This window comes from Thamnophis sirtalis, unplaced genomic scaffold (genome assembly GCF_051295495.1).
Source record: "Thamnophis sirtalis isolate CommonGarterSnake01/CBP01778 unplaced genomic scaffold, rThaSir2_p1.2 scaffold_1, whole genome shotgun sequence".
Taxonomy (NCBI): domain Eukaryota; kingdom Metazoa; phylum Chordata; class Lepidosauria; order Squamata; family Natricidae; genus Thamnophis; species Thamnophis sirtalis.
In genome coordinates, this window is record NW_028261381.1 from 128,112,187 (window position 1) to 128,136,182 (window position 23,996).

The following is a 23,996-nucleotide window of genomic DNA, read 5'->3' on the forward strand; positions in this document are numbered from 1 at the left end:
TGCTAGAATGAAATGGTTGGTCCAAAGATAGAATTGCCATTTCTGAGATGCAGCTACCTTGCTGTGTTTGTGCAGTGTTTTGGGCATCTGCTTCCTAACAGAGCAGGGAGAGAGATGTTTTGCTGTATATAGGACAGATTATTCTGCTGTGAAACTGAATTAAAACATGACAGGCAAAAGTCAGTATAAGTAGCATGGAGAGAGAAATTCTTTGCTAAATGTCAGTGAATTCTACAGTTAATTTTGCTCAGCATGGAGACAGCAATGGAAGCTCTGTATTCACTCTGTATTTACTCTGAGTAGATACAAGGAACTGTGTATTTCTTGATGGCACAGATTTTCAGCCAGTGGAACAGACTGCCACATGAAGTAGTGAATTCTCCTTCACTAGAGGTCTGCAAACAGAGGCAGGAGAGTCATCTGTCAAAGATGTTATGTGGATCCTGCACTGACCAGAGAATGGGACTAGATGCCTTAAAAGGTAAAGGTTCCCCTCTCACATATGTGCTAGTCATTCCCGACTCTAAGGGGCAGTGCTCATCTCCGTTTCAAAGCTGAAGAGCCAGCGCTCTCCAAAGATGTCTCCGTGGTTATGTGGCCAGCATGACTAAACACCAAAGACGCACGGAACACTATTACCTTCCCACCAAAGGTGGCCCCTATTTTTCTACTTGCACTTTTACATGCTTCCAAACTGCTATGTTGACAGAAGCTGGGACAAGTAACGGGAGCTCACTCCGTTATGCAGCGCTAGGGATTCTAACCACTGAACTGCCGACCTTTCTGATCGACAAGCTCAGCATCTTAGCCACTGAGCCACCGCGTCCCATCTAGATGCCTTAGATGACCTCTAAGATCTGTCCCAAAAATATGATATCTGTCCATGATTAAAATAGAATAGGAATTGATGGACACACACACACACACACACACACACACACACACACACACACACACACGTACACACACACGGAAACACCCCAGTGAATGTAAACACACATATATACTTTAAAACAAATGCACCATCCACACTCCACGTCAGGCCCCCTCCCTTGACAAAGGTGAACTGCATATCTTTAGTTAATAATTAAGTTGTCATGAACTCCATCAATATCATATCATCTTCTTGACAGCAGGACAGGAGGCAGGGGGAGGGGGCAGCCCAACGTGCCAGCTCTGCCCACAACCGTGATCTCGTCTCGACTATAATAAATAGCGTGAAATGCGCTCCTGATAAATGCCCATGTCATGGAAAGATTTTACCTTCACTCAGAAACAATGTAATATCTCAGCTATTACCCAAAATAATTTATCAACGTGTAATAGCTTTGTGCCGAGCCCAGATAGGAGGGGAGAAGCGAGGCTTGAGATGGATGGATCCTACCTTCTGCTTTTAATTTTTAATGTTCGTAGGCAGCTTCCCATTAAAGGCCAAGTGTCATACGTAGACTTAATGTAAGAAAGGAGTTCATGAATTCTAAGCAGGGGAGAACCTCTCCGCTTTAAGCACTTTTTAATTTATTTATCAGTTTTCTTTTCTCCTGCGTTTCTTACTCTTTTCTTCCATTTTATTGTTGTTGAAATTTGCATTTTGAAGACTTGGAAAACTGTGACTCTAGATCCTTCTTCCTTCTTCTGCTTCATATAACTTTTCCTCTCCATCTACCTGACTTCACAATTCAAATGAAGCGGATTTTTTCCTCTCATGTGGTAGATCAGTGTTTCTCCAGCACAGCAATTCTAAGATAATATGGACTTCAATTCCCAGAATCCCCAATCATGGGAGTTTAGACAGGAATTTTGGTAACTGAAGTCCACATATCTTTAAAACACTTAAAATGTCAGAAAGACTGCGGTAGACTATACTTTCTGCCATATGTAACTCCTATCCCTTTCATGTACTGAATACTCAGACCCCTTCAGGGAATGACTCCCTACTTCAGTTCATGTGTTTGGGGCAAAATATTCAGAATCATGTGTCTCTCCATCTATTGTTCTTCACTGCAACCAGTTTCCAGTTTTTGTAACCCATTAGTACAACCGGGGGTGGGTTCCTGCCAGTTCTAACCTCTTCTATATAAGAGGTTCCACAAACCTACAGTGCCGTTTAGAACCAGTTCCAGCTCCCTCCCCCCCGCCCGTCCGCACATCATCAAGATGAAGAGCGGGAGGAGGAATTCTGGGAGTTAAAGTCCACAAGTCTTAAAGCTGTCAAGTTTGAACACCCCTGGTTTTTTTTTCTAAAGGGTTAGGGGTGCAAGGGTCTTGTAACAGCTTTAAGACTTGCACACTTCAATGCCAGAGTTCCTGAGCCAACATGACTGGAGGAGGAGTTCTGGGAGTTAAAGTCCACAAGTCTTAAAGCTGTCAAGTTTGAACACCCCTGGGTTTTTTTTCTAAAGGTTTAGGGGTGCAAGGGTCTTGTAACTTGACAGCTTTAAGACTTGTGTGCTTCAAATGCCAGAGTTTCTGAGCAACATTTTGGTTGCTAAGCAAGAGCATTGTTAAGTGAGTTTCGCCACATTTTACAAGTTGGCCAAGCCCACCCAGTCACATGGCTGGCTCCCACAATGCAGGCCACACCTACAGAAGCTACGTGTATTTGTATATATGTGTCTATGTTTGAGTGTGTGTGAGAAAGTAAAAGACTAAGAACCTTCCCCTACCGCGAATAGTAACTTAAAATAGTCCCCTTCTTCCACCATCTCTGAATTGTCAGAAAGTAATACTATCATGAGATATTCCATTCCTTCCTTTGCTGGTCCTCAGTCTTCCTCAATTGCCCCTCTTGATACTTCCTATTGAGCAGCACTGCTGTGATGAGATGCCACACATGATAAGCAAGGAGATTGGTTGTTCTTTGCCCTACTAGTAGAGGACATGTCTGCTAGGCAGGGCACTGCAGCAGAAGAGGCGAGCTCAAATGGTGTCTGCAAAACTTACAAGATTCCTACTTGGAATTCTTTAGCCAGCTATACCCCCTTCCCCCCCTTCCCTTATGCCCTCTCCATCACTGGAATCAAATGTTGGGAAAACTTCAAGGAATCACAAAGGGAACTGAGTTACACACTATAGTAACTCTTGGGAGAGAGAGTTTTATCTCAAATGCTTCTGCTTTTCCCCAACCCCACTTTGGTTTTCATATTGAAAGAGTACCATAATGTTGCCATAAAGCTTGGGAAAAATCTCTTTTCCCCCATTAACACTAGTTTGTGGTTTGTTTGTTTGTTTGAAATGTAATATGTCAAACTGTCTTGTTGTTATGGGCCCAGAACCTGAGAAAGACTATATCTGTAGAAGATCCAATACATTTTCTGAAATATTTTTGAAATGGGAAAACAATCTGCACATCTAATGTTTGCTTAAAATAGCTATAAGACTAGTAATGGATGACAAAAGCTAACTTCACTGTCTTATAGAATCTTGTATGGAAGAGGAAACCATAACCATGGCACATATCTAAACATACAAAATCATATTTGTTGCTAATTTATTTTTTTAATAAAAATTTTATTTTCAAACAAACATAAACAAACAAGACATATAACATAAAAACATCTTCAATTACATACAGTGTGTCGATTGGTTACAAAGTTTTTGTGCGCCCTTTCCATAGTCCACTTAAACTTTATCTAAAGTCACATATTATCAATCAAATATATTTGTATACATTATTATTATAATACTTCATTTGTTTGATTATCACTATTGTTTCTTCATTTTACACAAGGTATTCTAAATATAAATTCATTTATATTATAATAATTCATTAACTTTAATATATCCAATAATAAAGTATTTTTTTATATCCTATTCTAAGTCATTCTATTATTTTAGTATTGGTAACATTCTCTAATAATTTCCAATTCCATATTTTCCCAGTATTAATATCATCAATCTAACAATTTTCTTATCACTTTGTTCATATTTCTCTGCAGTTTTTGAACCATGTCCTCAAATTTCATCATCATTTTATAAATATTCTCAACTCTTCCCTCCATTATTTCTATGTTTTGTTCTATATTCTCAATATAAGTTCTCTCTGTGCTTCTTAGAACTTTTTGAATTTCTAACATAATTATTTTCAATGTTAATTCCTTTTCTTCTTCATGTTGCGCCATTTTTCCAGGTTGTAAGCACTGCCACTAAACCATCCAAGGCTTATTGCTGAATTTCAAACAAATTCACTATACTCTTTCAAGCCCAGGCTTTCTCTTTACTCCAGTGCACTACTGATAATACTCCAAAAGAGCACCTGTATAAACAAATCATGCTTTTCCCACTGTTCCTTTCAGTAAACAAAATCAAAGACTTTGAGATATAAAATATAAATCAAATGTTCATAGGAATTAGTGTTTCCAAGCCTCCAGCCTCTAGGTGGCAGTGTTACTTATTTTTCTTCTATTTTTAGCCCTTTTTTTGTTCCGAGTTTGGGAGAAGAAAAATTTTTTAAAGGTAAAATCTACCCAAACATTGCAAAAAGAGATTCTTGTTCTACAAATACAAAAAGTGAGGAAAAAAAAGAAGAAGGAAAAAAAGACCAGTCCAATTTAAAAAGTAAGAGGCATTTGTAAGAATTCCATCCAAAAAAAAAAGAAAAAAAGGAAAAAAAGATAACACTCTAATTTTAATACAGGCTTCATCCACCACTTGCTCTCTTCTGTCTTCAATTTTCATTTTGCTCTAAGTCTTTTTGTGTGTTCTCTTCTCTAATAGTAAGATTTATCTCACCAATTTCGACACTCTCTCTCTTCTGCTCTGCTTCCATTTCAGGGGTCTGAAATGTTGTGCAGCTTCAATGGCTGCTTCTCTTGTAGCTGGAAAAAAGAGCTTCTCCTGGATCGATCAAGAGCTTTGTGATGCCCCTGAGATCAGCAGGACGTGCCCTTCTCTATCACCGTCTCTGCGGGATGGTTTAGGTCCAAAAAGGACTGTCCAGCAACAGAGATATCGACAGCAATCCTGGAGCGCCAAGATTGCATGTTGTGTTGTAGCGACGTCAGCCCCATGTCATCCTTTGTTGCTAATTTAATACAGTTCTAAATCTCTCTGGTTATCTCTTCCATTTTTGTTCTTTCTTTTTTGTGTTCTGTTGTTTTCATGTTTTTAACAATTTGTAAACTGGCCAGAGTTGCTGGGATTTGGTCAGGGATGTGCAGTCACTAGAAGCAATGGAGGTGGGGCCTCACCAGTCTCCTCAGTGAAAGGAAAGATTTTAAAATAATTTTTTTAAAATAATTAAAGCCAGGGTAGTTGCTACCAGATTTCAAGTCACAGTGGCTTGGTGTCTGCTCTCATTATTAACTAGGAGGAGGCCAGAGAACTTGGGGCCTCCTTTGCATAAGGAATTTTTCACCTTTTAAAAGTTAAGAAAGAGTTAAAAAGCAAAAAAGTCCATATGCAAAGGAGGCACTGATTCTCCCGCCTCCTGATTGGGGAGCAGCGAATCATGCCTTATGAGCATGCTTACGTTGAGCACGCTTACATTGGGTGGACAAGAGGAGAGTTGAGAGAGTTTCCACAGCTGGAAAAGGTATGTGGATCGGACGGAGGGAGGGGGGGATTCAAATTTATTGTAATTAAATATTAGCACCGAGTGGGGAGGAGGAGGAGGAGGAGGAGGAGGAGAAGGAGGAGGAGGAGGAGGAGGAGAGCGGTGAGTCCAGGCAGGGAGCAGGTCGGGCGGGGGGTGGGTGGGCTGGCTGCAGGCCGGGGCAGCATGATTGTTCGTTGGAGGGGGCGGGGGGGGCAAGGTGGTGGAGCGCAACGGCGGTGAGAAGCAACACCCCCACCGCTGTGTCCGACAGGCGTCTCGCGTTTATGTCTGCCATAAACGCAAGACGCCTGTTGGACACAGCAGCGGGGACGTTGCTTCTCACCGCTGCTGCGGTCTTGCCTCACCAATGGTAACCCTCACTGCACATCACTGGATTTGGTTATATATTTTATAACAATACATAATAATAAATTATGTTGAAACTATTCAGGCTATCATAACCAACAACAAAGTAGAAGGAAAGGTTCATATTATCATGTGTGGTGGATGTGTGCAGAAGCAAGGAACTATTGGATTAAAATAAGAACATGGCTAGAGAAAATGTTACAGCAAAATATAGAGCTTAGGCCAGGGATATTTTTATTGGGTATCATATAATAATATAAAATAGAAGATACGTATTTGATTACACATGTAACTACAGCAGCGAGAATTGTATTTGCACAGAATTGGAAGCCAGATAAGATACCAACTGTAGAAGAGATAATTTTTAAAAATGGATTGCGCAGAGATGAGAAAAAAAAATAAGAAAAGGAAATGAAGAGAGCAGGAGGGGAGAAGAGAGGAAAGGGGGAGAAGGAAGAAAGAGGAAAGGAGAAGAAGGAGGGAAGGGATAGAGAGGTAGAGAGGGTAGGAGGGGGAAGAGGAAGAGAGGAGTAGGGGAGAGGCAAGGGGAGTAGGAAAAGGAAAGGAGAAGAGGAAGGAAGAAAGAGAAGGGAGGGAGGGTGAAAAAAATAGTGTGGTGATAACACATTATAGGTGTATGGGATGGCAAGCAAAGCAACCCAGAATGTATTGTATATTATAACCTTTTATATGGAAAAACAAATATGTAAAAGTGATAGAAAAATAAGAACAATAACTATGTGAATGTATATCTGTAGCTACGTATATATAAGAGAATAAAAATAAAAACAAAACTTTAAAAAAAACAAAGTAGAAGGAAGTTCTTGGAAGCTGACTCTCCCCATCCTTTCTTTTCTTTGATAATTTCTTTCAGAACCTTTCCCAAATGCTGCAGAGTTTTGGGGTTTCTCCTCAGAATAATTTGCTATGACCGAAACGTTGAGGAGGATTGCAGGATCTTGGTTCAGCCTATGAAGACCCTTCAGTCGATTTTCAGAAAATTCCTTACTTTCCCCTCCAAAGTAACTACACAACTTCCATGTAGCAGTTTGGAGAGAAGATGCTTTCTTGAAGCTTTTGGTGGAAAGAAGATGCAAAGAAACTAGCTTCTAGAAGTTCTTTCTTGCCAGGTTGGCTTGGAAATTAATCTCTGAAATCTCTTCAGAAAGAGAACCATGAGTGCTGTTTTAGGGAAATAAAAGGTGTTCTCTTATTCTGAGTTTTTCTGCTGCTAACCCCATTTTCATCACTCTGGTCTATTGAATTTTTAAAGGCTGGTTTTGAGCAAATATGTAGATTCTTCTTAAATTACATCTAAATATCATGAAGATCAAATTAGGACTACGTGTTCTTAAAACAAAACTAACCAAAACCAAAGCCCAAATACTTAACTCTAACTTTAATTATAACAAAGCACACTCCAATAGCTATTTTCATTTTTTTAACATTAATTCATTACAGCAGGCGGCATATTATCCACAAGCTGTCTGCCACTATTGCACATTTCAAAATTCTTTAACTGTTTCTCCTTTTTAAAGAAGCATCTTAACAAGGTATACAAATTGGTCCACTTGCTCCAGGCTTTTGCTCTTTATGTATAATTTGTAGTTGTCTTGTCAGATAAAACTTCCTTAGACTTCAGTACATTCATTTTCAGGTCCATCCTCCTCTATGTACCATGTAATCTATCTAACATTTACTGAGTGTAGTTCAGTTTCTAAGTCAACAACATGGTACTAAGTATTGAGTGTCATTTTCCATCATGACAATTTGGTCAATGGAAGCTTCCTCAAGCTTTGTATTAAAATAGAGAAGATGCAGCATTTTCTGTAGCAGGAAAGACACATTGATTCCATTTTGATATGTTTTGTCCACCCAATATTCCACAACCACAATCAAAGCCCCAACAACGTTCACATTATTTTATGCAACTTTGATCTATAACCTTGAAATTAAGGTAATTGCAAGCTAATTTACTGTTATCTCTATCCCAACAACTTGGGTGTACTCCGCCTGAAGTGTATGGACACAAGTGAATTTAGCATTCCAAGACATAGTTTTCATAACTGAGCATGTGTTGTCTCTAAATTTTCTGCCTTCTGCATTCTTGGAGGCCCAACAAAGATTCAATTTTTGAGAACACTGGAGTTAATGACCTCCCAGCCTAGTATCCCAAAACTTTAACACAGAGAGTTATTGGCTCACTAATTCATAATGGGGAGGACTTCTGGCAAAGCCATGCCATACATCCATGATAACAATCCCTAGCTTTGCACAAGCAGAGTTTAATCAAGATCTTTTGCTGTCTTATTCTATCACTAGAGGTACAGCTCTAACTGACTTGTACTACAAATTAATCCATTCCTTCAGTTCTTGCTGTTAATAACTGGCTGTCAGAGCAATCTCCCAAGGAGCTAATTGAGAGTTGTGATCCATGCAGTATTTCCATTAGCACAGTAACAACAAGCAGCCTCTCTCCCCTCCCCCCCACCTCTCTCTTTCTTTCTTCATGTATGCACATTCAGTACAGGTTGTTCGGTTCTGACAAAGGGAACTAGATAATAAACAAACAGATATCATCCAACGTGCTCAGCTCACATATCAAGAAGGCAAACAGGGGAAGTCGTTTCAATGATGTAACAATTCATGGTCATCTAAACTTTGGTTAAGCTAGAAGTAAATAAACAAGATGTTGGGGTCCTGATAACAGTAACTGAAATAAATTTCATGCCTAAATATTTGGGAATAGTGTGCCTTCCGGAAAAATTTGAAACTGAGAATTTTTGCACAGTTATGGGTGCTGCCAAAATTTGAGACCTTTAATACAGCATAACCTCTGTAATTACAGCAATCCTAACAGAAGGCAATACAACCTGTATTGCAGATTTTTGTGTAACTTTAAAGTAGATGGTGGGTACTGAAGCCATGCCATGAGAAGAATAGGATGCTAACTTAGTGCATAGCACACTTTTCAAGTCATGGTGGTGACAAAGCCCAATATCCAGAGGTGAACAAAATGCATCTACAGTACATTCTTTTAAAGAGGAACTATGTTGGAGAAATGAACATCAAATTATTGCTGAAGAGAATACCCCGATAGTGATATTAGCTGCAATGGCTGCACTGCCATTCACGTAGGCTGATTGTGCATCTGATGTGCAACCAACCGATGGCATAATGCAGATTGTACAGGTTGGATACACATTGCCGCACATTTGATGTGTGGTGATTCACAGATTTGCACTTGTGCAGAACCACCTACAAGCAGTTGTTAGACCCCTCAAGTAATATTGGTATTTGTTTTTTTATTAAGATTCTTTGGGACAAAATAAGGTCCCTAGAATTTTCTTCTCATAATTTATGTGTAAATGGAATTCTGGGAAAGACTAGAAAGACCAGCCAATTGTTTTCATAAAAGTGCTAATATGAGAAGTAGTATTAGTTAAATATAAAAAAAAGTTTATTATATTCCAGCTCCTCCTTGTTGTAGAATTGATAAAATAATTAATTAATTGAACATTAACTGTATTGTTGTCACCTACTGCAAATAACTCTGGGCAACTTATAATATATCAAAATATGCAATTAAAACAAAAATATAACACGATTATGTGGCTCCTTAGATTTGACATGTTAATGAAACTGCAGATGGTCTAAGTCTTTCTGGTAGTTAAAGAGAGAAAAAACATCAGATACTACCAGTATTTTTTCCCCCAGATTATTCCAAGGATGTTATCAGGATAGAAAGTTTTTCAACACAGCAGGAAGTATAACACACAAAGAAGAATCCTACTGTTTTAATTTGATATCATCAAAAGGTACACAGAAATAATTTCATAATCACATGGATGAAAAATATCTTATCAGTTTAAGTTCCTATTGAAGGAGAAAGATGTTTACCTCTTGTGTTCTGCTATTATGCCCATTTGTATCAAGACTCTTAAAATTCTTTATCTCTGGTTCTTAATTGCACATCTACTTGTTATGTTTGTTTGCCATTAGCTACAGAGAAAGTTTATGATTTTCAGTTTCTTTTGTAGCTGTGCTCTGTTTCTATCCTCTCCTTCCCTTTTCTCCACTTTTCCTTTTCACTGCTTGAAATTCACATATTGTGATCAGTAAAACTTCCCTTCTCCCTCCTCACTGATCTATGTAGATGTATATAACAGTAAAAAATCACATGCAGGTTTTAAATTTTTGTAGAAGGTAGGGATTTTTGTATAAGTGATATATAGCATAATAATTTAGGTGTAGCCATTGCAATGAGTAGATGATCTAAAATGATCATGAAAGAAAACAAGCAGAGGAAGAAGAGTTTTTTAAAAAAAACATACTGTCAGATTTAGTGTTCAGTATCTAACGCTCTTAAATGTATATGGTCCAAGCATATATTCTGCAGAAAAAAATGAATGGTTCTTTACAACATCTGCATATTGTAGTTGGAGGTGATTTGAATCAAACATTTGATTACTTTTCTGATTGCAACACTCCATCCTTAAGTAACTTCTTTGAGTACTACTATGAAAGATTATATTTCTGAATTTAATGTTGTTTTATATTGGTCACATTATCTACTGAATATTATCTAAGAGCAGTAGCTAGCTCTTTTCTTTCCCTTTCTTTCCTCAACTTACAGAAATTATTTGGGCTACATTGTTTTCCTGGTACCTTGTTCCTTGACATCAAAACGTATGTCACAATGTCTGAATCTTCTCCTGCAAACTCAATACTTTCTTTGATATAATCCTTACATATACTTGATTAGAGTTTCTGATACTAAAGGGATTTATTTGCATTGGTGTCATTATTATGGGGTACCATCAAAACATCTATTTAATATGAAATTATTGAATACCTTTCTTATAAAAAGGAACAATAGGACCTGGCTCTCTGGAGAAGGCTTCAATGCTGGAAAAAGTAGACTGGTAGAGAACAAGATATCCAGCGGCAAGGTAGATTTCGTTACAATGGTGATGAAGGCACTACTTAATGACTTCAAGGACTAGATTAGAGACTGATCACCATAGACCAAATCTAATTATATTGTCACTAAGAGTCAACACTGACTTGATGGTGCATAATCAGACAAGGTATATGTTTCTGAAACCTCATTTTTACTATATACTTTCCAATCTTCATGCATTTACCTGGGCCCTAGAAATATTTGTAGGGGCTGAGAGGGGATATCCAAAGCCACCCTATCTGTAGTAGTAGTGGAATTCAAAAAAAATTACTACTGGTTCTGTGGGCAGGCTTGGTGGGTGTGGCTTGTGGGCACAGGGGAAGGATACTGTAAAATCTCCCTTTCTACCCCACTCCAGGGGAAGGTTAGTACAAAATCCCCATTTCCTTCTGATCAGCTGGGACTCCAGAGGCAGAGAATAGATGGGGGCAGGGCCAGTCAGAGATGTGCCAGTTCTCCGGACTACTCAAAATTTCAGCTGAATACTATCTCTGATCTGTAGGCATATCTCTATTTCTATAGAAAGAGAAAGACGATCTTTCTAGTCCTTGGATCTCCTCCTAGACTCCCAAAATTCATTAGTTTTTCTTCCAATATTTCTTCTTAGCTATTTATCAGTATCTAAGAGATATATAGTAACTCACTGAGACTTGATTACCAAAAGTTGAGTTCTATGTGGATTGCTTATATGTAGGACACAATTATCTTATATTTATGACATTATTATTCATTATAACATATAGTACATATGTTTGATGTTAACAATCTCAGATAAATTTATACTTTATTTTATTATTGAAGTATATTGAAAGAAAGAGATGAAAGACAAAAGAGAAAAAAATAAACAACAAAGTCAAAATACATATTTTACAATATCTGAGCATTAAACCTTGATTAGATGGAATAATATAGATCAGCCTTTCCATTAGGTTGCTAAAGAGCCAGTTCATAAACAAAGAGTAAACATATGCCATTAATCCAAGATTGTTAATCTGGAGTGGCATTGTCCTTCCCTTGTAAAAAGAGTAATAGTTGTTCAGATAGTGATAATTTCCAAAATTTTGGTGTTCAAATTAACAACATGATAATTCAGCCCTATTCCATATTAAGTTACAGATATTAAATCAAATCGGGCAACAATAAGACAAGCCTACATTATATATATAAACATATTCCATTGCTTTTTCCTTTCAGAGAATGAGGTTGAGACTCGGAACAATTTCCTAGAAAACCGCACTTTCAAACCACTTCTTAACACTGCCAAGAAACCATGTGGACACAACCATGTAATCACAGAAGCAGAGTTCAACTCCAGGGAATCTTTACTTTTTTAAAATGTTATTAGCATTTTCCTCACTGTTCTAAGTAATCTTGAATCTGCCATGTGGAAAGAAACTGTTATGTTTCCATTATTTGTGCCACAGATTTCTTCTGAGCTCTTATTTAGTCCGCAGTGCTGGTCAAATTGCTTTCAATACCCACCCCACAGGGCAAAGTTTTTTCTGAGTGGCATGCAGAGTTTTATTTTCAGTCAGCTACAAAGTTGACCAAGAATTTGTTTGCCCACAAGGGTAGTTGTACTGAAAATAAAATTTAAAAATGCTATTGGGAAAAGCTGTGTTTTGAAGCTGATAAATCAAAAATTGTATGTTTCAAAGAACAAAAGCACGTACCACGTTTTAAAAATTGGCTGTGGGATTTCTGTATATTGCAGACATAACCCACGATGCATTTATCCACATTTCAAAAATGAAATTTTGGACAGGAATATTGCTCTGTTAATCTTTCCAGCATGGAGTAATTCTTCCCAGGAAGCGTCTTCACAAGCATATGGCAACTGTGGGGCTGCAGAGTAATGAAGTGATAGAGATATGTAACATGGAAAGAGACAGAAAAACAGAAGTCTGGTTTGAGCGGAAAGTAAGTAGAAGGAATTTGCAGTGTTATTGCTCGAATATTTGGGACAGCTGGAAGAAGCAGCTAGAGCAGGAAATGGAAAAAGATGATGGCCATCCTGCCATCCTTTGGGCATTTGCATTCCTTGGCACAGGGAAAGTGCTAATCAGGGAAAACACAGAAAGGGAGAAACTTCTTGGCTTGATCCCTTTAACACAATATGGCTTTAAGCTCTGTGGACTTCAATTCCCAGAATTCCTTAGCCAGTATAGCTGGCTGGGGAATTCTGGGAGTTGAAGTCCACACTGCTTAAAGCCACCAACGCTGAGAGACACTGCTTTAACAAATAGCTATTAGTGCACAGGGTCCCTGTTGATGCAGTATCACTGAGACCCTTCCAGCCTCTCAGTATGAAGCAGTACATGCCATGTGTCCCCCCCACCCCATGGCCTTTCCTTCTTGCCTGCCTACCGTAGATATACAAGGCGAAGTTGATGAGCTGTTCAGCTTAGTGTGAAATGTGTTACATTTTCCCCCCAGCTGCTTCCTGATTGCAGTATTTACTTTTAATCTCCTCTGCCTCAATGCCCGATAAAAACTTTGTCACATTAGATGGTGACAGATGGGAAAGAGAAGGGGGAGATCACTGCAAGAGAACGTCCTGCTTTCCCAATAATTTTTCACAACGCCAATTATGTCCTTCAGTGCTTCCCGGCATGTGCACCCATGTCAGCAGAGAAGGAAATAGAAAGGCATAAATAAAGACAAAACCAGGCACTGTGTGGCTTTAATCTGCAGAATAACATTTCTCATTGGGGTGAAATATGGTTGGATTTTCTCCCTGGATTGGCTTGTCTGTGATCTGGAAAACACCCAGTCTGGAAAGTACTATAATATCTCTATGGCATGATAAGTTCAAGAATATCTCTGGGACTTTTCCTGCAGTCTTTCTTATTTTACTTCTCCCAAGCCACAAGTCCAACTCTGATCCATTCCATAAGCCATGTTATTCCTTCTATGCAAGGGTGGGCTGCTATGGGTTTGCCCGGGTTTGGGAGAACCCGTAGCTAACGTTATGGCCGGTTCAGAGAATCTTTAAATCCCACCCGTGGCTGGCCCTGCCCACCACTCCCCTCCCCGGAGTCTCCACACAGCCCATTTTGGATGGGAGGTAAGTGCAGGGCCTGTGCGGAGGCTCAGGGAAGGGGGGGAAATGGGCCTCCTGGATGTTCTGGAGGTACTCGAGAGCCCAGTGGAGGCAGTTTTCGCCCTCCCAAAGGCTCAAGAAAAGTCTCTGAAGCCTGGGGAAGGCAAAAACGTCCCCACCACAGTGGTGTAGGAGGCCAACTGGGCCACGCCCACCATGGCCACACCCACCAAACAACTGGGCAGAGAACCCATTGCTGACATTTTTGTAGCCCACCCCTGCTTCTATGTAAATTAAATATTCTTATTCTTTGCTGTGGTGGAGAGGAAGAGAGAAATGGCTCCTAAAAAAGCTCATTCAGATTTTTAAAAAACTGACTAGATCCTATTTATTGGGGAATTAGATTCAGCAGGTAAAGTGCTTTACATTTTCTCACCTTAAATACATGTGTGACATTGATTCAGTGGGAACTTCAGAGAAAGCGAGCTTAAGTCTCAGTCTTTATCTTTCTAGCTGTCAGAAATAGCTAAATTTGGGGAGCAGGAGGTCAACTGTGTTATAGTATTATATATAGATATGTATGTATTGTCTGTTCCCCTCATATGGGTATAATCTCTATTCAGGTATGCTTTAGAGAAAAGTCACTGTATTTTCACAATTGTTTATAATTGATATGTATGTATGTATGTGTGTGTGTGTGTGTGTGTATATATATGTGTGTGTGTGTGTGTGTATATATATATATATATATATATATATATATATATATATATATATATATATATATATATGTATGTATGTATGCATGTATCTATGTATGTATGTGTATATATATATGTGTGTGTGTGTGTGTTTATTTATTTATTTGTGCTGATAAATAAATAAAGGGAGATATATATATATATATATATATATATATATATATATATATATATATATATATATATATATATATATATATATATATATATATATATATATATATATATGATTTTTACAACCCCTGGTAAGCCCCAATTATGGGAGGAAGCCAACTGCTTCCATCATCGGTCCCTCGGCTCGTCACAAGAGTCCATCACGACAGAAACCCAATATTTTTACTGTTGCCTTTGTTACACATTTTGTGTTATATTTGTGCTGATAAATAAATAAAGAGAGACTAGTATAGATGTATTTCAAGCTATTTAGCTCTCATCAGTAGCCATACCCTATATATATAGCAATAGCACTTAGACTTATATATTGCTTCACAATATATATTGCTCCACAGTGCTTTACATCCCTCTCTAAGTGGTTTACAGAGTCAGCATATTGCCCCCCCAACAATCTGAGTCTGCATTTTACCAACCTCAGAAAGGCTGAGTCAACCTTGAGTCCATCAGGATCGAACTGCTGGCAGTCAGCAGTATCAGCCTGAAATGCTGCATTCTAACCACTGCGCCACCACAGCTCTCTGAAGACAAATAATTTTAATGGTCCAATGAAAAACACACACCTTTCTATTAGAAGCTAAAGGTCCCAAACAGTAGTTTCCAAACTGTAAAGCAAGTGGTCTTGGCATTTGTCTCATTCCAATATGTTGGTTCTAGCCTGCTTCTTTCAGCAGAAGAGATGCTTAGCAACTTTACATACGGTAATTATGTGACTGTTGATTTGCCTTAAGACATGGATTCCTTAAAATATAGTTATTTTCTTTTTGTATTAAGAGCAATTGGCAGAGTTCACACTAAACCAAATGAAGGAAACCGCATAAGAACATAGAGCTTATGTTCTCTGGCTTAAAACTAATTCTTGCACCTTCATGTCCTAGAAGGCCCAACACAAACAAGGTAAGCTGCAGAAGGAAATGATACTTTTAGACTCTTGGAAACAAAAAGAAAATCTGTTTCCAGGTCTTTTATAGTTTGAAAATGTTTTACTGGTAAGTTTATTTTATTTAATGATACCTGGTTTAGTATTTTTTAAAAAATAACTTAAAGAAAAATATAATTACTTTTTTCCTACATATCCAACAAGGCTTGTAAGAGTAGATTTCATTTGCTTCCAGTTTTTTAAAAATATCTATTAAAAAAATAAGTCCCCATATATGTACACCTGATGCAGTGTCTCTTTTTTCTGCAAAATGTGATTCTCATTCATACTTAATATCAGTTGTTTCCAGCTTGGTATCTTTCACATGTCATTTCCATCATCCAGGAATTTATAGAACTGCTAGTTGAGGATGATAGGTACTCTCATCCAGCACATCTGGAGGGTATTAGGTGAGCAGTCCTTCCTTTAGCCTAGACCTGCCTGTATGCCCGCAGTTAAAAGAAAGGGTCAAGCAACATGCATAAGTGAACTTATGACAGCATGCAGTGCCACGCATGGATGAGAGCATCTGTTTCTCTCTCTCTCTCCCTTCCTCTTTCCCTTTTTCTTACACAGAGGAGAGAAGTTTGCAAAAGTTATGCATATTCTTTTTTTAAAAATATACTTTTTTTATTTTCCACTTTCATAACATATAATCACATGTATACTATTACATAGCCAATATCCTATTGTGTTAAGTAGTAATTACATCAGTTCCTCTTGTCATCAATGCCCAGAACGATAAAAACCCATTATTAGCTCTTCTGCTCTCCATACACCTCTTTCTTCTACCTCTCTCCTACCTCCTTTCTTCCCTCCATCATCCTTTTCTACTCTACTTCCCCATCCTTTCTCCTTCTCCTTTCTCTTCATTCCTCCTTATCCTCCTCATCTTCCCCCCTTACCCTCTCTCCTATCCCATTCTTCCTATCTTTCTTCTCTCCTCTGTTTCCCACTCTTCCTCTTATTGGTGTATTTCAGCTTCTGAACAAACTCCATTCTATGTTGATGGTATTTATGCTTCCATATCAATATACTTAACATATCTTAGTTTTAAAGAAAAAATAAGAGAAGACAGTATACATGTGCAATCATATTACATTAAGATCTAATACCCCTCGTCAAGCCTAATATTCATCCCTCCCTCCTACCCTCCCCCCCAACCCCCCCAGCCTTCCCTCCCCCGACTTTCCAGAACCCATACACGGTATAAATCTTTAACAAAAACAGTCTAAAATATATTGGAAAAAAGAATAAAAAATTGATAACATTTTTACATTGAGCTTAGCTCCTCCTTGCTAGGCTAACTTTAAACAATTTATATCATTCCTGATCTTAATCATAAGCTATCTGGAAGTTATGCATATTCTTGAATGCTATTGCCAATCTGCTATTTGAATGCTATTGCCAATCTGAAATTTCAAATATACGCTAGGGACTAAAGCAAAAACAACCCTATTCCACCTCTCTTCAGGAAGAAACATTGTGAGAAGCCAGGACAAATTGGAGGGTGTGTGTTTGAAAGTACCTAATAAAATGATCCAGGATGCAACTTCAAATTCCTGAGCAACAGAGCACAAAACTGACACAAAGGCTCAAGATTAATTTAACAGATCTTACAGTAGGCTGCAAGAAATTAGTAGAATTGTCCACCTTTGAATGAAAGAGGGTGGCAGGCAAAAGAATATGATACACCTCAACCTTTCACTTTGCACAGCAGAAGCAGCAATGCTCCGGGGTGTGAAGCATTAAGGGAAGGCCAGTATGCTTTGACTGGCAGTTCAGCTCAAATAAAACGGTGCCAGAATTCACTGATCCAAATGGCAAAGTAAAGACAATTGTTCTGCTGCCTACAAGTGGAGAGTAGTTTCACTTTGCTGTTTTGCTTTAAGGAAGTTCTTGGTGAAAATTTCATTAAAGCAAATGCCCCTTCAAAGCTCTCAACACCCCTAGTATTGAGTGAGGGAAAGAAGAGTTGAAGCTGCATGCTATCTATGTGTTGTCATCCTTTCAGGCAAATTCCCAGAGCGTTTGCTTCTGATAGTTTCAGGTGAATGTTGAAAAATGTGAGGGATCATATCTGAGTCAAAATTTCTCAGAAGAGATGGTTCTGAATAAAATAACTAGGTCCACTTGCCAAATTGTCCTTCCCAGGGGTGAAACCAACTTATCCTTCACTACCGGTTCGCAAATGTGAGCACACGCATTCACAGGACCTTCTGCGCATGCACAGAACATCAAAAATGGGACGTGATGACATCCGGGAGGGAGGGAAGAGCCTCCTGCTGCCATCGCTACCGGTTCACCCAAACCGGATAGAACCGGATGAATAGCATCACTGGTCCTACCCCATTTTTTGCTTTGTGGTACTATCAGCTGACATTGCCCTAGATCCATATTAATCTGCAACCCTGAAGATGCCAAATTGTTCCCAGTTTTCCAATAGAGGGAGTCCTTGCTTAGTGGCTGCCTTGCACAGGGACCATTTGCACTTATGATGGTGATTAAAAAATAATTTTGAGACCAGTCCTCACATTTAGCAATACTTAGACTTATGTAACTTATATAACACTCCATAGGGATTTACAGCCCTCTCTAAGTGGTTTTTCAGAGTTGGCCTATTGCCCCCAACAATCTGGGTCCTTGTTTTATTGACCTTGGAAGGATAGATGGCTGAGTCAATCTTGAGCTTGTAAGGATCAAACTCCTGGCAGTATGAGCAGAGTACACATTGCAATACTACATTCTAACCATTGCACCACCACAACTCCTAATACATTTGCAACCTTGGCAAATGTCTGTAAAGCACAAGACAACTGAAGTAAGATTACAAGCATAGTCACAGTTTCGCCTAGTGACTGCTACATTTAGTGACTGAATTGCCATCCCAATTGTCACTGAACAAGGATTATATTGAAACCTATATAACAAACCTGTATATTTATTGCTGCTGCAAAACAATAATAAAAGTATCAAACTCCCCCTCGTCTGCAAAAATACCCATCCCATCATACAGGGAAGTAGTGGTGTACATTAAAACCAATGAAGTGGCAAGGGTTGAAAAGTGAACAGGTGTCTGGTGGGACAGGTCACAAGTGTCTATGGAGATTCTCAGTCATCCAGGTCATGGTTGTCCCAAAAGTGCTTCTTTTCAAAAGGCAGCTGGACTTCCTTCCCTTTCCAAAATTCAGTTGCCTTTAAAAAAAAAAAACACCACTGGGACAGGGCACAAACAGGCCAACTAGTTGGAATTGCAGATGGCAGCAGCAGGGCTTTTGAACCACCCTTGAAAAGCATTGCTCCAGTTGTTGTTAACAGTGAACTCTGGTTCTTGAGAAGTTGTTGGGGAAAATCTTCTACTTTTGGTCAAATTTAGAGAAATAATAGCTTCCCTCTCATTTCTGTAGCCGTAAACAAGGTGAAGACTTTCAACAGGTAACTCATCTGTGTCCAGCTACACGACAGTATCTAACTAATTAACCTGACAGATTATGTGTCATCAAGTGTCAAGTTTTAGCAACCACTTAGATATATTTTCTCTATAATGATCTGTCCTTAACCTGGTCTTTCAGGACTTCCAATGATGCACCAATGGCCACTGTAACTGGGCCCATCGATCAACCGCCCCCTCTACCACCACCACCCTACTGCTAGTTATCCTCTTTTCTTTCCCAGAATTAGAATTTTTTTGAGAGATTTTGGTCTTCACATAAAAGTTCGTGAGTAAAATCATTTGATCCTGGTCTTTGTACTCCGAGCAATAATCTGAATCTATTTGTTCAATGATCCATTTGTTTGTTTTATCCAACACTAAAGTTCAAAGGCATCAATACTGTTCCTATCCTGCTTCTTCTAACCATGGCTGATTTTCTAACCTTGGCTGATTTTAAATAATTAAGTAGGGTTGAATTAGGTGAGCATTTATGTCAGAGTTCTCCCAACCAACAGTAGAACTGGAACCTTGACGGGCATTTATTCAAGGACACATGAGTTTGGTAACAATATATATATTGCAAAAGCTAGGAAAACTGCTAAGGAAGAACTGAAGAAACTGCCAAGAGCAAGAAAGAAGCCCCTGTTTATAGTAGGAGCAAGGTTAAATTTTTACTTCGCTTTCTTCCTTCCTTGTGGAAGGGTGACAATCTCCCTGCTTTGGGGTTGGGAGAAACTGTCAACAACTGTTCTTTGCTTCAGAAATGAAATGTTCTGGTTTCAGGCTATTTCCTTCTGCCCTTGCCAAATCACAATTCAGATGGGAAATCCCTATAGGTTAGACAGGGAAATTGAAAAAAGCAAACTAAAAGAAAGCACTACAAACCCTCTCAAGAAAAGCTCATGGAAATGTCCATGAAGACACCAAGAGCCGAGTTAATTTCAAAGCCAACTTCATTTTTTTTAAAATTCCTGCACACTCTCACAAAAGTCCAGAAAGTATTTGCAGCAATGCCGAAAGCCAATGGCTAAACAGTGGGACAGAAATATGACCAGCATCCTCACCTAGAATCATCCCACACCAAAAGAATTGGAGCCATGTCGACATCAAGCTTTCAGATCTTATGCCAGAGAGATGTCCTGAAGGATTACAACATTTGCACAGGGAACATCTTTTAACAAAGTAATACATAAAGACAGTCCCTGAGCACAACTAGAGTGATGAATTCTGACTAATGCCGTTCAGTGTTGTCTTTGCCTAGAAAGCAAAACAGCCTAGAATCTGCAAAACAAGTGAGGCAAAATGCACGTTTGAAAGTGCGACTATCCCAAAATAAATGTGATCGATGGCAGCTTCTGCAGTTAGCTATAACCATGGCAATTGTTGGGCAGATGATAAATGATACTTTCCCCTTGGCTGAGGGACTCAGTTGGATGCCCCTGTCTAGAATATCAATTGTGGTACTGGGCAGAGAAATTCTCCAGCAACTTTTCTCCTCCCACTTCTCATTCATTCTGAAGAAAAGCTTTAGAATTTTTTTTTTTGAAATTTAGGAGAAATTCTATGGGTTATTTTTATAGATATTTTATTAAAACTTGTGATTATAATTGTAAAATTAATACATACTAAACTTAAAGAGAAGAGAAGAAAGAGGAATAAATATGCAAGGAAAAAGAAAAAGAGAACAGAAAAGAAAAGAAGGAAAGAAAGAAAGAATTAAAGAAAGAAAGAAAGAAAGAAAGAAAGAAAGAAAGAAAGAAAGAAAGAAAGATAGATAGATAGATAGATAGATAGATAGATAGATAGATAGATAGATAGATAGATAGATAGATAGATAGATAGTATGGGTTATGTGTGGCATTCTTGGACTTAACTTAGTGATGAATTAGTTGAAGACTATGAAAGGATGACCTGCTTTTCAATATACCAACTGATGTCCAGTGACCTGCAACTTCCCTGGTTTCCCACTAAATTTCCATTAAATTTCAAGCAGAGGCATTTACAGGGCAGGTAAAAAAAAACCCCCAAAATTAGAAGGGGCAAACAAGGCCCTACCCCCTTTTCACATGTGTAACAAAAAGGGATCACAATTTGTGGACCTCATATTGATATTTTTTTTTGGTTTCTTCTTTTTTTCTCTCTTGTCCTCTGCAGATGCTGCTGAACTGCAGGAGGACATTATGAGGAACTTCCTTCTACTGGACTTTTTCAGTGCTAGGAATGCTGTCAGTTCCATGATGGAGTTGTTGAAAAACTTTTGTGGAATTCTTCTTACCCCTGGAAAAATGCTAAAAGAAGAAACTGTTTTCTTTGTCCACAAACTTGATAGAAATGTTTAAGTGGCCATTTGTGTCCAGCTCTAAGCAAAATAATGCTGTCAAGGAAGGACAGGAGTTTTAATGGTCCCCCACCCTATTAATCACTGGTAGAATCAGGCAGTGATTTTCAAGATCTGATTCCTGAAATTATTGACAATTACATACTATAGCCAATCACTAAAGACCAGAAGTTCCCTTTGATCAAGAACAGAACGTCTTGCTTTCTGTCTGTTTTGGGAGAGAGACTCTACATTATCAGTATTTTGCCCACACTGGCCTTGGGGTGCCTCTTGCCATCTTTCACACCCAGGAAGGAGCTTGCCTTAAGGATAAGGTTGTCTGGTTGGTTGTTTAATGAAAAGGGCTGTTAGTTGTTCTATGAAGATAGGTTGCCTGAAGTGTTCTGTGGCATCACAAATAATGCCAGTATTGTGACCTTAAGATTCCTTGTCCCTTAGAAGAGAAAAATGAAGTGAAGTAGCTACAGAACACTTCTTAGGAGCAAGAAACCTTAAGGTCATAATACTGGCATTATTTGTGGTGCCACGTCTTACTAAGTGACCTATTCATTTGTCGTATGTTAATCTGAATTTTGATATATTTAAAGAGGCAAATGAAATTCTTGCAATAAACGTGTGCTTCCATACATTTAAATTTAGCATCATATGAAGCATTTGGAACCCAACCCATTGGTGAGAAATCAGTGTATCAATAATTTGATTATGACTGTTTAAAATAGAAATGTTCTCTAGCCTTACCATTTGTTCTGGAGTACTGGAGATGAAAGGGGAAGGCTGGATAATTGTATACCATTCAAAGATAAAGAAAGCTGTGACTAAGACCCAGCCTGATTTATCGTCAATATTTGCAAAGAAAGTTTTACTCCCCATTGCTTTGTTTGTAACTACATGGAGGGCTTCCCCAGCGTGTTTGAATGCGGTGGAAGAGGGAGGCTTTGGTTTGTGAAGGGGGAGCAAGATGTTCCAAAAAGATTATCTCACAGTTGGAACTCGTTAATGAAAGAAATAAATTAGCTAAGTTCATTTTTCAGGGAATTCTTGTGTAAACTGGAAATTTTCCAGTCTATGAGTCCCGTGCAGGGCTACCTCATAAATCACAGCAAGCAGGTTGTCTGTATACCAAGAGCAGCCTCATTCTGAGGGAGGGAGGGAAAGTGCCCAACATATGTTCATAGAGAAAAAAATTACAGAAGTAAAACGAGGAAGACAAAATACTTCCCTCACCCACGGCTGGAAAAGGAAAGGGCTCAGCCTCCGGCATTATGACATACGGTGTTTCCAAAGAGTCTCTTCCTTCCAACCAGGAGAAAGCACCTGAAATGGGTCAGCTTTTAATTGAATACAATGTTAATTACAGCATGCACTATTAACGGTTTGTGGGATTTGACTAATTAATGTAATAGTTTGTGAGTCACGCTCATTAAATATGAAAATTACGCTGGCGAAAAGTATCGGTTTCATTATCAATCTTGTATGGACAGAAATTAGGGAGGGGATGAACAATTGGTGGGGGGAGAGATACCCATCTTGACTTATGGAGCAATTAGCTTTTTTCTTTTCGAGAAAGACTTAGTACATACAATATGGAAGAAGCGGAGTTCTAGTCAAAAGGGGTAGGGATTAAAGAAAGAAGGCAGTAGGGCAATTGGGAGGAAGAAACATATGGTTGCAAAGTGCAAATTCTCTTGAGATGGTCAGCATCTTTGGGAAGGAGCAAGGACAAATAAATAGAGTTATGGATGTGGAAGTCAACAAAAATTGATCAGCTTGATAATAAACATGGGACAGGAGAGTGAAGAGAGAAAAATCTGTCAGGAGGCAAAATAATGAGGCTACTCCAAGGGATTAACAATTAAACTCCTGACAGAAGGAGGCAATTGCTCCTGAGTGAGATAAAAGTCTAATATAACACAGAGAGAACATTTTCCAAGTACTGTGCAGGGCTTGGTGGGGGGGGGGGTGCTTCATCCCTGTTAATGATGATGAATAAATGGTGCACAGGGAACTCCAGCAAAACAGGAGGAAGGTAGGATGGTGCCAGCCCTATTATTTTTATTGCTGTCCTTTGGGGTGATTTTAGATGCACTTGCTGCATGTGTTGGGGGAGAGAATGGCTTCTTGCCAATACAGCAGGCCAAGCCCCCTGCCCTATAGATGCTCTGCAGCTGGAGGCTCGTGATGGAGCCCCAGAGGAGAGCCCAAAAGGAGCAACCGCAAAGGAGAAGATCTGCCTTATAAAGTGACAAAGAGAAATGATAGGCAATTAACTTAATACCCCAAAGCCTTGGAGGAAACCCCAAATATTACCCAAATAAAGTCAATAAATCATGGATGCAACTAGTGAAAGACAATGGACCCACACGCAACTGATAGGGAATCTACTTAGGGATCTTGGCTTCCCCCCCCCCCCCCAGATACTCGAACTTGAAGATTGGAAAAGATGCAAAAGTTGACCAATACTTATTT